Source organism: Nicotiana sylvestris, chromosome 8, assembly GCF_000393655.2.
Source record: "Nicotiana sylvestris chromosome 8, ASM39365v2, whole genome shotgun sequence".
Taxonomy (NCBI): domain Eukaryota; kingdom Viridiplantae; phylum Streptophyta; class Magnoliopsida; order Solanales; family Solanaceae; genus Nicotiana; species Nicotiana sylvestris.
This window is the reverse complement of record NC_091064.1, coordinates 48,791,872-48,807,049: the sequence shown is the minus strand read 5'-3', so window position 1 is coordinate 48,807,049 and position 15,178 is coordinate 48,791,872. Positions and strand designations below refer to the sequence as shown.

At 36.5% G+C, this 15,178-nt stretch overlaps 1 long non-coding RNA gene across 1 annotated transcript; it reads right to left on the bottom strand.

The window, feature by feature from the left end:
- Positions 1 to 10,247: 10,247 nt before the first annotated feature.
- LOC104238301 (uncharacterized) lies at positions 10,248 to 14,196 on the bottom strand. Its single transcript, XR_713850.2, has 3 exons — positions 13,411 to 14,196; positions 12,798 to 12,957; positions 10,248 to 11,485 (listed from the first exon to the last, which is right to left on the bottom strand). It is a non-coding gene; the product is annotated as an uncharacterized lncRNA (long non-coding RNA).
- Between the last annotated feature and the right edge of the window lie 982 nt (positions 14,197 to 15,178).

Sequence of the window (15,178 nt, the reverse complement as noted above, 5' to 3'; positions counted from 1 at the left end):
GATGCACCGCGGACCGTGAGGTCCAGTTCAGAGACCTGCAACTTCCCTGAACCTGCAACAACTACACTCTGTGACCTATCCAAAACTCACTCGAGCTCTTGGGACTCCAAACCAAACATGCACACAAGTCCAAAAATATCGTACGGACTTGCTTGTGCGATCAAATCATCAAAATAACATCAACAACTATGAATCAACCCTTAAATTGATGAATTCACTCAAGAATGCTGAAATTCTCATTTTCTCATCTAAAGATCCGTTTTATACCCAACCAATTCCGATCTTTATCAATTTCTACAGATTCAACTTAATTATTATTTTAAACTTGTACCGGGCTCCGGAACCAAGATACGGGCCCGATACCATCAAGAAATTGAAAGTACAAGAGGGGGTGAATTGTATATTTTTAAACTTAATCTCTTATTAGTTGACTATTTTGTCAATTATTCGACTAGATGTAATGACCTAATAGTTATAATAACAAAAATTAAGTGCAGGAATAAAAGACACCGCAATTTTATACTGGTTCGAATTCAATGTGAATCCTAGTCCAGTCCCATTGGATTGCAAGGGAGTTCTCTTTAGTAAATGCGTTTCTCCGAGTGCAATGGAAATGACTTGATAACTCAGTTCCTATAACACTCGTCTCTTTTTGATGCAATACCTCACCAATGTTGTACTCTTTTTTTTTCTCTGACTTGTTACACGACAAATCTTAGAGAACTACAATGTTTGTTTACAGTAGAACAAAGAGAGAGTTTTTTGGTTCGATCAAAGTATGTCTGTCTAAGGCTTGAAGCTGGGTATAAATACTTTGGTGAAGATCGATTGTTGACGAGGCTTGACAACCCAAGAGATCTGATCCTTGAAAAGAGATTGGTTCTTCCCAAGAATAAGATAGCTAGTCGTTGCTCTTCCTTGATATCCTTCCTTTAACGGTTGTTTATGGTGAAGGTTTACTCCTTGATTGTTGGTCCTTCCAAAATTACCTGCTCAGCAATTCATCACAGAATCTTCGATCTTCCGGATGTGCTGACCTTGATTAATGCCTTAAATTTAGGCTTGCTTGATTCTTTCCATCGCAGCTGTCTGTAATCTTTGCTGATTGATTTCTTTCCTTAGGCATCCAGATTTGCTGATTGATTCGTAATATTTGCTGATTGATTTCTTTCCTTAAGCATCAAGATTGACTTTAGTGATCTTGTAGTATCTTCTTGATTCCTTGTTCTTCTGTAATTGATTTCCTGCACAGATATATTATTTGCATCATTAAAAGTAGATCTAACAATCTCCCCCTTCTTGATGATGACAAAATAATATATAGGTGTAAACACCAGTTGACATCCCTGTGTTTTACTCCCCCTCAATATATGTAGTTGACTAGTCCATGGTACTTCCCCTCAGTTCATGCAGTATGCAGTTGACTAGTCCATGGTTAGAGTCGACTCCTACCATAAAAGATGCCACTTTTGCCAACGGGCAACTGCACCTGTACAGATACAACATATACTCTTCTCCATCTTTTTGGCAACAGCAAAAAGGGAACAAGCAACGAACTAAACAAAATATATAGCATTAAATAGTAGAGTTATAGTCCAAAAAAAACATAAATTATCGAATGGCTGAGAAAACAACCCAAAAACAACACAGTAAAAAAATATTTTCTTAAACAACCACATTAACGGCGCAGAAAATAAGTAAGGGTGTTGCAGATGGCCTCCTTCAATTGTTCAAAGCTAACATTGGCTGAGATGCTCACTTCATCCAACCTGTCATGAATTTCCCTGAAGGCTTTGACAACATTCTCCCTAACTCTGAGAACAACAACTTTAATTTTGGACACATCAGACCCTGTTTCCTTGAAAATGGCATGAATGTCACCAACAGTAGACTGGGTGGATGTGAGAAGTTTTTTGATTTCGGAGAGTTAAGCGTCAATGGCACGAAGCTTGTCACCAAGATCAGGATCACCCGGACTGGGATGCGGAAAAGAGGGTGTAGGTTTGGGCTCTATAGGAGCAAGCGTTGCTTTACTTTCGTGCTTCTTAGCCCAGGATCCCTTTACACTCACAAATCCCATACTAGAAAAGGCTCTAGAATTGTCAGACTTCGAAACAGTGATGAACGGATAGTTGGATAGGGAAATTTTATGAGCTCCCAAAATGTGAGTGATTGCCATGCCATAGGGTATACTGGTGGGATCTTCAGCACTTTCGATCATGAAATTAATAACCCAGGAGGACAAATTGATTTTGAGTTTGGTCATAAGGCAGTATACTAAGAAAGTGTCTCATTGAGAGAAGGTTGAAAAGGAACCTGTGCGGGGAAGCAAAGTAGTTGCTACAATGTGAGCCAGAACTCGAGTTTCGGAACTAACATCACTGGGACCTAATTGGTAGGGACGAGAGTCAAAGGGACACTCAGCAATAGACTGTTTGGCTTGGTCAAAAGAAATTTCAAAGTCATCAGGCCAGGTGTTTTTAAAAAGCATAGCAAAACCAGAACAGCGACACTGAAAGAGCGAATCAAATAGGGCACAATCAAGAACAATGGGCTTACTTAACACTAAGGATTCCAACCTATCAGGCTTACTAGAACGGAGATTGGCATAGAACATTTTTACGAGGGGTTCATATACCTTAGGCAGAGAAATAGAGAGGAACTTAACCCACCCTTGATGAACAAAGAGGTTTTTGACCTTGCAATTTAGGGCTTCCATGTCGTCAAGGTCGACAACCCTTCCATGAGCAATGGGCTTGTCGATTAGAGCAATGAAAAGATCCCTATTTGGAGAATCCTATAAGTTTAGATCAGATTCAAGAGAGCCAAAAAAATCAACCTTGGATTTCTTTGGGGTAGAGGAAATAGGGGGTTCCTCCATGGGTCGTGTTCCTAGGGTTTTTCTCCTAAGAGTTGAGAGTGATCACAGAAATCTCCCTGAGAAGAGGCGAAACCCTCAGAGTGGTCGGACCCTAGGTCTACTTGTTCTGGGGGCATAGATGGGGGTTTTGCTTTGGAGCAGGTGCTTTTTCTGGTAGAAGCAGAGGGATTTCTGGGATGTTTGGCCATTGAAATGAAGTGGTTTGATCGGAGCTATGGAGAGGGGATAATGATGAATGTCACTGAAAAGGCTTCTCCGCCTTAAGAAGAAAACTTCTGACAGTTGAGTACAGAAAAGGAAAAGATGCCAGTTGAAAGTACCCGATGATTGGCATTCCAACTTTGAACGACGAACTGATGTGAAAGAAGAGAAAAGAGAAGGAAAAATGGTGGCGTAAGTAATGCATGAGTAAAGGAAAGTCATTACACCTGTAAAAGAATCAGCAATACACATACATCCTAAAGGTTATTAGTTAAGCAAGTTGCCAAGTAACTTTCTTAAAGCAGAAAATCTCTTCTCTAATTAAGGCTTAGTAAAAATGTCAGCTAACTGATCAGTAGTTCCAACAAAAGATATTTCTATGTCTCCCTTAAGAACATGATCTCTAATAAAATGATGCTTGATATCTATATGTTTTGCTTTAGAAAGATGCACAGGATTTTTTGAAAGACAAATAGCACTTGAATTATCACAAAAAATTTGTATAGGTTTAAACGAAAGTTCATAGACACCCAGTTGATGAGACATCCACAGTAGTTGTGCGCAACATTGTCCAATGGCAATGTATTCAGCTTCAGTAGTAGATAATGCAACTGATGCTTGTTTTTTACTATTCCAGGATATCAATACCTTTCCAAGTAATTGATATGTATCGCTTGTGCTTTTTCTATCTTCCTTATCACCTACAAGGTCAGCATCTGAAAAACTTTCTAATTTGAAAGATTTAGAGCGAGGATACCATAATCCATGAGATACAGTCCCAATGAGATATCGAATGATTCTGTTTACTGTGGTCCGATGTGATTCCTTAGGAGCTAACTGAAACCTAGCACATTTACATACACTGAACATAATATCCGGTCGACCTGTTGTCAGATACAGTAGTGATCCAATCATCCCACGATATTTAGTTTCAACAATAGGGATTCCCTGTTCATCTTTGTCTAGATTTGTGGAAGGACTCATTGGTGTGCAAATGGATTTTGCATTGCTCATGCCAAATTTTTGAATCGGTTCTTTTGTGTATTTGGTCTGACATATAAAGGTTTCTTCTTCAGATTGTTGAATTTGTAGTCCAAAGAAGAATGTTAGCTTTCCCATCATGCTCATTTCGAATTCGCTTTACATAATATTTGAAAATTCCTTGCACATAAGATTGTTAGCACTACCAAATATAATATCATCAACATAAATCTGAATAATGAGTTCACCTTCAAATGATCTTTTAATAAACAAGGTAGTGTCTATTTTACCTCTTGTGAAGGCATGATGAACAATAAAGGAACTAAGTCTATTATACCAAGCACATGGGGCTTGCTTTAGCCCATACAACGCCTTAGTAAGCTTGTATACATGGTAGGGGAACATTGAATCTACAAACTTAGATGGCTGTTTTACATATACTTCTTCCTCAATAAATCCGTTCAAAAAGGAACTTTTACATCCATTTGAAACAACCTAAATCCTTTAAATGATGCGTATGCCAGAAGAATTTGTATGGATTCCAAACGAGCTACTGGAGCGAAGGTTTCATCAGAGTCGACTCCTTCCTGTTGTGAGTACCCCTGAGTAACTAGTCTGACTTTATTTCTTACGACCTTTCCATCCTCGTTCAATTTATTTCTGAAAACCCACTTTGTTCCGATTAAATAAACATTTTCAGGTCTGGGTATCAGATTCCACATTTGATTCTTACTGAACTGATCTAACTCTTCCTGCATAGCTTGAACCCTGCTTGAATCTTTTAGCGCTTCCTCTATCTTCTTTCGATCAACCTGAGAGATTAATGCAACATTTGCTTTCTTTTTGAGAGCTCCCCTGGTTTTCATTCCTTCATTTGGATCCCCTATAATAAATTTTTGAGGATATTCAGGCTCGTTTCTCCATTCATTTGGACGCACTACATTAGTAGTTGACTCAATTGGTTGATCAGGTACACTACTGCTAATTTCACCAGTTGACTCCGTCAGTCGACTCTTGAGATTTGCTTGTCTCCTGAATTTCTTGAGCTTGATTTTCATCACCTGCAGTAATTCCTTTCTCGACCAAGGGATTATTTTCATCGAATATAACATGTACTAATTCTTCCACACATAATGTGTGTTTATTATAGACTTTAAAAGATCTACTATTTAATAAGTAGCCCAGAAAAATACCTTCGTCACTTTTTTTATCGAATTTTCCAAGGTTATCCTTACCGTTATTGTGAATAAAACACTTACTTCTGGAGGGATGAAAGTAACTGATATTAGGACGTTTACCTTTCCATAATTCATATGGAATCTTCTTCAGAATAGGCCTTATGAGGCATCGGTTGAGAGTGTGACATGTTGTACTTACACCTTCAGCCCAGAAGTGATTTGGCGGTGAATGATCTAGCAACATGGTTCTTGCCATATCTTGGAGGGTTCTGTTCTTTCTTTCTGCAACGCCATTCTACTGTGATGAGAGTGGTACAGAGAAATTACGTATGTATCCCTGATCATTACAGAAATCTTCAAATGCTCTACTTTTAAATTCTCCTCCATGGTCACTCTGAATTGTTGAGATCAGATATCCCTTTTCTCTTTCAACCTTTTTGCAGAAAACATCAAAATTTCTTAATGCTTCATCCTTATGAGATAAGAAAATTACCCAAGTGAAACGTTAATAATCATCAACAATAACAAAGGTATACCTCTTTCCTTCTATACTAGCAGTTCTAGTAGGCCCAAATAAATCCATATGAAGTAATTGCAAGGGTTTGGAAGTAGATACTATATCTTTATTTTTGAAAGAGTTTCTGGTCTGCTTACCCATTTGACATGCATCACAGATATGAGTTGTAGAAAAATTTAGTTTGGGTAGGCTAACAACTAACTCATGTTCTAGTATCAAATGCATGCTAGCATGACCAAGTTTCCTATGCCACAACCATAGATCATCAGACATAGAAGTTAAGCAAATATGACCATCTATCTTTTCAAAACCATCAAGGATATAAACATTTCCATACCTTTTTCCAGGAAGGACAATTTTACCTGATTCGTCTTCAATAGCACAGCCTGTTTTCTTAAAATTTACCTCATTCCTAAGTCGCATAAATGACTTATGCTCAAGAGGTTGTAGTTGAGGCCATCGACGAGATAAACTTCAGTGATGTCACAATTGTTATTGAAAGGAATTGTTCCAGTACCAATTATTTTACCTTTTGAGTCATCCCCAAACTTAACACTTCCTCCATCAATTTTTATATCCTCTTTGAACAGGTTTTTGTCGCCTATCATATGATTGGAATACGCACTGTCTAGATACTATTTTCCTTTGCGGCTTATTTTGTGGTGTTCCTGCAAAACAAAGTGATTATTTTCTTTTAGGTACCCAAGCTTACTTGGGTCCTGGAGGGTTAGTGTTACCAGATTCAGAATTATTTTTTGGTTTCCAAACCCATCCTAAAATGTTTGCTTTACGAAAACGACAAAAAGAATATTTATGCCCACTTTTATTATAGTAGTGACACGTAACTTCTGATCCATCTTTAGGTCTTTTATTAGTGTTAGTACTAGTCGACTTAGTTCTGGCTGGTCCTTTTCTAGTTGACTTGTAAGTCGTCTGGTTTGACCTAACAGAACTGTGACTGGTGGGTTTGTGTATGCCATTGAGTTGCATTTGCAGTTCCTCAAACTCTTCATGAAGTATTTCTTTTTCGATTTCACATACTTCATGTTTGAGTTTCCAGTCTTTAACTTCTTTAGTTAGTCTCTTAAGCTCATTCATTATTTTTTGAGACTCTTTCAAAGTTAAATCAAGAATGTCCTGCAATTCATTGCATCTTTCATAGTTATAAGATCTTACCTCACTTGTTTCACCTCGTGCCATGAAACAGTTTTCATTTTCTTCATCTGAAGTGTCCTCATCTATCTCGCATCCTGGGGATTTGTTCATTTCGTTTTCCAGAATCATCATGAAGCAGAGATTTGCTATCTCTTCGTGGTCTAAACTGTCCTTATCACTCCAGCTTCCGAAGGATTAGTTCTTGTTAAAGCCTCTAGAGATCTTCCTTTTCAGTGCCGGGCTCTCAGCTTGAATGTGCCCAAATCTTCCACACTCATAGCACTTTCCATCATTCTTGTCATGTTCGTTGTATTGCTTGGATCGTCTTGGTGGAATTCTTCCTTTCTCTGTATTTCAGAATCTTCTCATTAATCCATCCACGTTTCTTGATAGCATAGCAATCTCTTCTTGTAGAGCTTCAGGATCATCATCAATTTCATTTTCAGCTATTTCAGTTCAGGTCTTGAATGCAACTATTTTCTTTTTCTCTTCTTGACTAGTCTTCTTGAGATGCGTCTTTTCAAAAGCTATAAGTTCTCCTCGTAGTTCATAATAAGATAATTTGTTTAGATCCTGAGATTCCAGTGTGACTACTTTGGTCTGCCAAGTGGTTGACGAGGCTTGACAACCCAAGAGATTTGATCCTTGAAAAGAGATTGGTTCTTTCCAAGAATAAGATAGCTAGTCGTTGCTCTTCCTTGATATCCTTCCTTCAACAGTTGTTTATGAGGAAGGTTTACTCCTTGATTGTTGGTCCTTCCGAAATTACCCGCTCAACAATTCTTCACAGAATCTTCGATCTTCTGGATGTGTTGGCCTTGATTAATGCATTAAGTTTAGGCTTGCTTGATTCTTTCCATTGCATTTGTCCTTAATCTTTGCTAATTGATTTCTTTCCTTAGGCATCCAGATTTGATAATTAATTCGTAATCTTTGCTGATTGATATCTTTCCTTAAGCATCAAGATTGACTTCAGCGATCTTGTAGTATCTTCTTGATTCCTTGTTCTTCTGTAATTGATTTTCTGCACAGATATATTATTTGCATCATAAAAACTAGATCTAACAGAAATTGCATCAATTCACTTCTAAAAGACCTTTATATTTTCCAACAAATAATTTTCTTTAAAAAAATTCTTTTCTCAGGCTTGGGACCTCGAAATTCGATTTCGGGCATATGCCCAAGTCCCATATTTTACTGCAGATCCAACGAGACCGTCGGGTCACGGGTCCGGGTCCGTTTACCAAGAACGTTGACCAAAGTCAACTTTAATCAATTTTAAAGGCCAATTTCCTTATTTACTTAGATTTTACATAAAAGCCTTCTGAAAATACGTACGTAAATCGAGGTGAGACACAAAGTGGTTTTTAAGGCCTCGAAATACAAAATTTACTTTCAAAACGAGTGATGACCTTTTGGATCATCACATGAGTGGACATCCCCACTCAATTTGAAATCTGATCCTATAATATAAACTTTTGTATAGTAAATCCTTTCCAACAGTGTATAGAAGGACTCCTATTTACAAAATGACAATTGAAACAAGTTTTACCGTTAGAATTCTTTGACGTTACCGACTATCAAATGGAAAATTCACATCTCTATCTAGTCACCTGAACCAGCAAATGGGGTTTGCTCCATATACCTTTTTAACTCTGAATAATTTTACTACAATATCCATATAAAAGTGATGGAGAGCCTTTGTCACTTGATTCTCTTTCTAGATGATTCCTGCTTTTGTTTTAATCAGCTTTAGTTAAGAGTTGTTAGAGGATGATGTGGCAAAAACAGTTAGAGGCCTGTGGCCTTTGTCCATCATATCTTCCTCTTGAGATATGGTACCAATTATCCAGTGCTCGTTTTCTCTCATGCATGTGGTTGCACGTAAATTTTCTCATCCTCTCATTAATCCTCGATTTCTTGTTGAAGAATTAAAGAGTATTGTGGTCTTATAACTTCTCATTTGAATACTTGGAATTTAAATATGGGCATACAACTCATATGAGGATCAAATACCTAGCAGAACAAGATGTTAACTTCTAAAGTATGGACTCAAGTGTTGTGTTTTTCAATCTATTGCAACTGCCATAATCTGGACCTACCATCAGCTATATACAATGTCCCCAAAGTGATGGCAAAGGAGAACAAAAACGCTAAACTTATCACCTTGTCCCACAGGAGCCAACCTTATAGAATAGCCTTATATCACTAGGCTACAATTACCGGATTATCATCCAATAGATAACTTCCAGATATACTTTCTTAAAACATACGAATTTTTCCCTACTCCATGTATGTAAGGCTATCCCTTCTTTCTTTTTGGCATGATCTATACGACACGAATGAAACGGGCAAATGCACAAATTCCATAAATAAATCTATTCATAGAAGTATTAGAGATGTCTATGTTCTTGATTCCCATATGTCTTATTATTCTATCGTCTACATGGGTCTCAGAAAATATGTAAGTTGATAAAGTTTGTTTCATGATATTAATTAGAGGTAAAATGGTCTTATGACGTTCCGAGAGATATTTTTGACGTACTTTTCATGCATTGCATTCATTTATACATGTACAATGACCAATGACCAGATGACATTATATACGCATATATATATATATATATATATATATATATATGTATGCGGGATAAGGGAAAAGGCTACGGCGTTATATACGCACCCCCACCTGATCAGCTAGTATACGTTGATGATTCGCTCACAATGGCCGACATAATATGATGGGATGCCCTATAGGCTTGATGATGTTATGTACGTACAGACCTATGCATTACATGACATTTATATGTATATGCATGACATTATAAATATTTCATGATTTACAAAGCTATCCAGACTTACAGGTTGAGTCCTTTACTCCATGTTTCTTCCATGTTTTTATATACTGATTTACATGTCTTACATACTCAGTCCTTATTCGTACTGACATCCTTTTGTTGGGGACGCTACATTCATGCCTGCAGGTATAGATAATCAGTTTAACGAGCCCTATAGTAGACGAGATTGGCTTCAACGAAAGATCGGTAAGACTCCACCTCATTCGGAGTGCAGCCCGAGTCTATGAGTCATCATGTAAGAAGTTTTCTACAAACTTATGGGTAGGCCGGTACAATGTCCCAGTTGATGTCAAATAATCTTAGAGGCTTTGTAGACAGAGGTTCATTTTGTACAGTATGTCAGAGGCCTTGACGATCCATATGCATTCATGTTTTAAGAACGATAGTTTATTAATAGAGTATTGCCCACTTATAGTTATGCATTACAAGTTGTGGCCATGTTGGCCCATGATAGTTACAAAAGGAATGGGTCCAACTAACCCGACCTATGTATGTACTAGTTTTGGTCGAATGATCATGAGCTACAAAGTAGTTCACTTGGGCCAGCACGGCACCGAGTGCTAGCCACGCCTCCCTAGGTTCGGGGCGTGACAATGGTAGGCCAAAGGCCGAATCATTAGCAGCTCATGGGATACTCAAACTTCTTCCAGCTATGATCCTTTGTGCGGGCCTCCCACACTTAGTTCAAATCACATGGCTCACTTTTGCACACTTCTTATGGCTTTGCTCCCTATACTAAAAATCCTATAAAATAAAACAACACTACAAAAATAATACAATAAGAAAGAAAATCAAAAATAAAAGAAAGCAGTAAAGCTGGGTTGCCTCCCAACAAGCACCTAATTTAATGTCGCGGCACGACTTGAACCTCTTTTTGCCTCCTCCTTGAACTTATGAATTGTACCCCTAACAGGGCATCCAGTCTGTCGATATGCTCCTTCTGTGGGGATATAAAAATAAATAAGCCAAGTAATAAATTTTTCATTCTATACTTCTCGGCCTTTATATGAGGAATGTAATTTTTTCTCTCTAGCACGACAAATCCAAGAATGTAAGCAACTTGTTCCTCTTCCATTGACTCCTCCAAAGGCTCGGATGAGTCAATTTCCATATCATCATCCAAACACAGTATCGAAAGATATTTAGAATGAGGACCAACATGCCCCAACTTTAGAATTGTATTACTATTTATATCATCATATTTACATGGACTAGAGTCTTCAAATATAACATTATCTACTCTCTCATATGACTCTAGAACACTCTTCTCAACATTGACATTCTTACGTAAAATATGGTCTAATGATTGGTATTCTCATTTTAGCTCCTCAATTTGGTCTAGAAGATTTTTTTCGGCTTCACAAAACTCATCATTAAATTGTTGGGCATTACACGCATCAATCTTTGCACTCAAATCTGCATCTAAGTTATGCACAACCAAGCCAAACCTGTTAATTTCTTGTGCAAGTTGAACTCTCTCCTTAGACCAGTCATTCACCAACGTTGTTGATAAACAACGTCGTTTCGCATATTCCTTAATTGAAAATATTCGTCACAATACCAACCCTTACACCCATATTCAAATTCAGACTTCCAAGAGGTCAGGTTATGACAAGCCCAAAAATATGGGCCAGAAAAGTCTTTCGTCAACCAAGCGTCTTCGTCTATAACCTTACCTCCGTATATTTCATCCCCAGATATTATGCTGCAAGAACTAGAAACACACGAAGAGAAAAATCAAATAGTTATCAAAATAAAATATTTACAAAAAGATAAGGGAAAAAACTTTTAAAGATAAAAGTAAAAGTCTAATCTAGAAAAATAGTTAATTTCTAAGTCCCCGGCAATGGTGCCAAAAACCTATTGCGACCAAACGCGCACGAAAGTATACGCGGTCGTCAAATAATAAACTGACTAGCAGTCGGATGTCGAACCCATGAGGACTTGTGATTAACTATTAACTAAATTAGACTATCCTAGTTGTCTAAACAAGAATTAAACCTAGAAATATTCGATTATAAACTACTCAAAATAAAGAAAAATAAATGGAAAACTCTGAACAAGGGAAAAATAGATTTTTATGATATCAATGTAATGAAAACGATCTAGAGTTATGGGCTATCTTACATTCCTATTATATTCTTCAATTGAATTGACTAACTAATTTATCTAGTTTATTAGTTAACATTGTTAATATTACTCATAAAAATCTGTCGAGTTCTTACTCGCCTATTCAAGCTAGCCTAACGCCTATATGTCTATGGAATTAGAACTAACAAGAACACATTTATAATTCCGGTAATTCAACCAAGTAAGGCAATTAGGTATATGTCTATCCTAATTTATTCCCGATGCCCAGGTTCAAGAACTTGCTCTACTTAATCCTATATCTAATAAGATGGGGACTATATATAATTATTTTTGGCAAATATTTTATTATACTTGAGTTAACATAATGTAAGAAAAGTCAAATTCATGAAGTAGGAGTATTGTTATTTTGAAACAAGTAAAGTATATTTTCCGTGATGACTAATAACTATAGTTACAAATAGTAATAAGATATAAATTAATAGTAGTATACCAATATTAATATTATTGAAAATTATTATAAAATATTTATTAAAAATAGAGTATTAGATTACTAATGACTAGAAAGTACAAGAAAATAAATTAAAAGAAAAGTGGGACAAAATTGGATGTCAACAGCTGCCCCTCTTTGACAGAAAATGATAAAAGAATTTTCGGGCTGCCCCTCTTTGACAGAAAATGATAAAAGAATTTTCGGGCAAAGAAATTGGCATAATAGCCAATTTTGTCTTGACTGAGCGGGTATGCACATGAAAGAATTGAATTGGATTTGAAGGAAAATTTTGGAAGGCCGCAACCGAACCCCGATTTTTGAGGTGTCTATATATCTCGGGCTTTAAAAGAACTTCGGCATATGTAGTTTGAGAGAATAAGATTTATGGTGAGACTAGGTCGAATGATTAGCGACTCAGAGATAGACACAATTGAATATGATTTACCTACATAACTACGGATTTACGAAGAATGTAGTTGAGAGTAGATCCTTAGCCTCTTGCTGACGAGCTTAACTCCATCTTCAGCAATTGTCCCAGTTCACTACTGAGATATGATCCACGAGTTGATGTGCTTTGATTTTGTCTCTTTATGAAATGCCACGAGCTGAAAACAAATATTAGCAATAAAGAAATATATGTAAATATGTTGGGTTGAAAGAGTTTATACTCGTAACCCATGCTTGAAAAAATAAAATCCATATCCACGTCCACGTCCACATTCAAAATTTAAAGAAGAATTAAATAGCGCCCACATTGAAAGAGCAAGATAAGTTTATGTCCACATTCACGTCCACGTCCATATTGAAAGATGCGAAATGCTTAAAATCGTTGATTGAGAAGATAAATCCATATCCACATCCACGATCAGAAATTGAAAAGAGTGAATAATGTCCACGTTAAAGAGAAGTTTAAAGCACGATAAATTCACGATCTACTTCTATGTCCAATTCCATATTCATATTCACATCTACATCCACATCCACATCCACAAAATGCCACAAGCTAGAAAATATTAGCAATAAAATATATAAAATGATTTGGGTTTAAGAGAACTTACGCTCGTAACCCTTGGTTGGGAAGATAAATCCACGTCCACATTCAAAACTAGAATTTAAAGAAAAGGTGAATATCATCCATGTTCAAAGGAGTTTAAATCGATAAATCTACAATCCACGTCTGCATTCACATCCATATTCATGTCCACAATCACGTCTGCATCTACATCTATGTTCATGAAGAGGAGTTGAGCTTGAGTTGAATCAGCGCTTACGCAGAAATCGGCATTGAACCTATCTCATCAAAGAAAATTTGTGAGTTATAAAGAAAATCGGTCGACTTGTGCTCGTTTGGGGAACTTAGTCCTTAAGAGGTTTCTTGTCTTGATCAGATCCACATGCTTCGACACTCCACCAAACATTTATTCTTTACCAAGGAGTTTCAGTAGTAAGTGACAAAAATTCTTTTGAATTGCAGAGTAGCACAATTTTGATGACTTAGATGAAAAGGCACTACTTAATGGCTCTAATGATATAAAGGATTGTTACAAGCCAAGTTTAAACTTATCAAACTCCTAGTAAGACTTAACTTATACATGTCAGACATTACTTAAAATCTCTAAATCTTTAAGGTCAATTATGTGATACTTCTAAAGAGTTGCCCCAATTCCCATTCTAAAGACACTAAGTTTTGGATTGAAGGAATAACGAAATCTTTGAAGGCTATGTAACTAACTCGAAAGAAAATATGCTCAAATTTCTATTCTTATTAAAGGTGTTTGATTCTAAGTAGCTGGAAAGTGAGAACTTTCATAGAAAGATTTAGAAAAATATTTGACTAATTAATATTAAATCTGTCCTAGTTTCTAGTCCTGAAGGAATTTGATTTTAAATAAATAAAAAAAGATTTGATTTTAGAAAATTGAGAAAACAATTTTAGATTAGTTAAAAAATCTGTCCCAGTTTTTGATACTAGGAAACTTGGACTTGAATAATGAAAAAGAAGGAACCCTTATATAGAGTTGCCTATGTATCTAGTTAGGATGAGGATCAAGTCAAAACGTAGTTCGAAAAACCAAGGGCATAAGGTGTAATGATCCCACTTATCGCTTTAAAAATTTATACCTCGTTTAGCGACTACGACCTCGAGCAGCTCCGTAATATGCATTATGACCCGCATGTGTGATCAAGTTTGGTTTTCGTAAGATTCAAAGTTAAATTTAAAGAAAAAAAATCTCATTTTGAAGCTTAAATGGAAAGAGTTGACCGAAGAGTTGGCTTTGAGCAAAAGATCTCAGAATGGAATTTTAATGATGTCAATAGATTCTTATGATGATTTCGGACTTAGGCTTATGCCCGAAATTGGGATTGGAACTCCGTAGAACATTTCGGCGCATTTTGGCGAAATTAGAAAGTTTACGTGCTCTAATTATATTATTTATGCGCGGACAAGGACTAATAATATGATGGATATCAATTGGTTATTATAATAAATGTACGAGGCATATTATAAGAGATATGGGGTCTAAGGAAAGACCTAGGTCTAAGCCAAGTTGAAAAATAATATGATAGTCTAAAATTTCGAATGAGCACGCATAAGATCACACTTTGGACGAGCATATATACATATATATAAGGTGTTATATGATTAACAACCTATCAAATGAAATATCTTTGAGTTTAGTTTCCAACACTTCAAACCGTTCGTCATTTGGACTCTCCTACACAAAATTATGATCAAATTATCAAAAGCTGGAAAAATGCGATTTTGCGGCCAGTTGTGCGACCGCAAAATAATTATGTGAATCGCAAAATAATTCTGCGATCGCA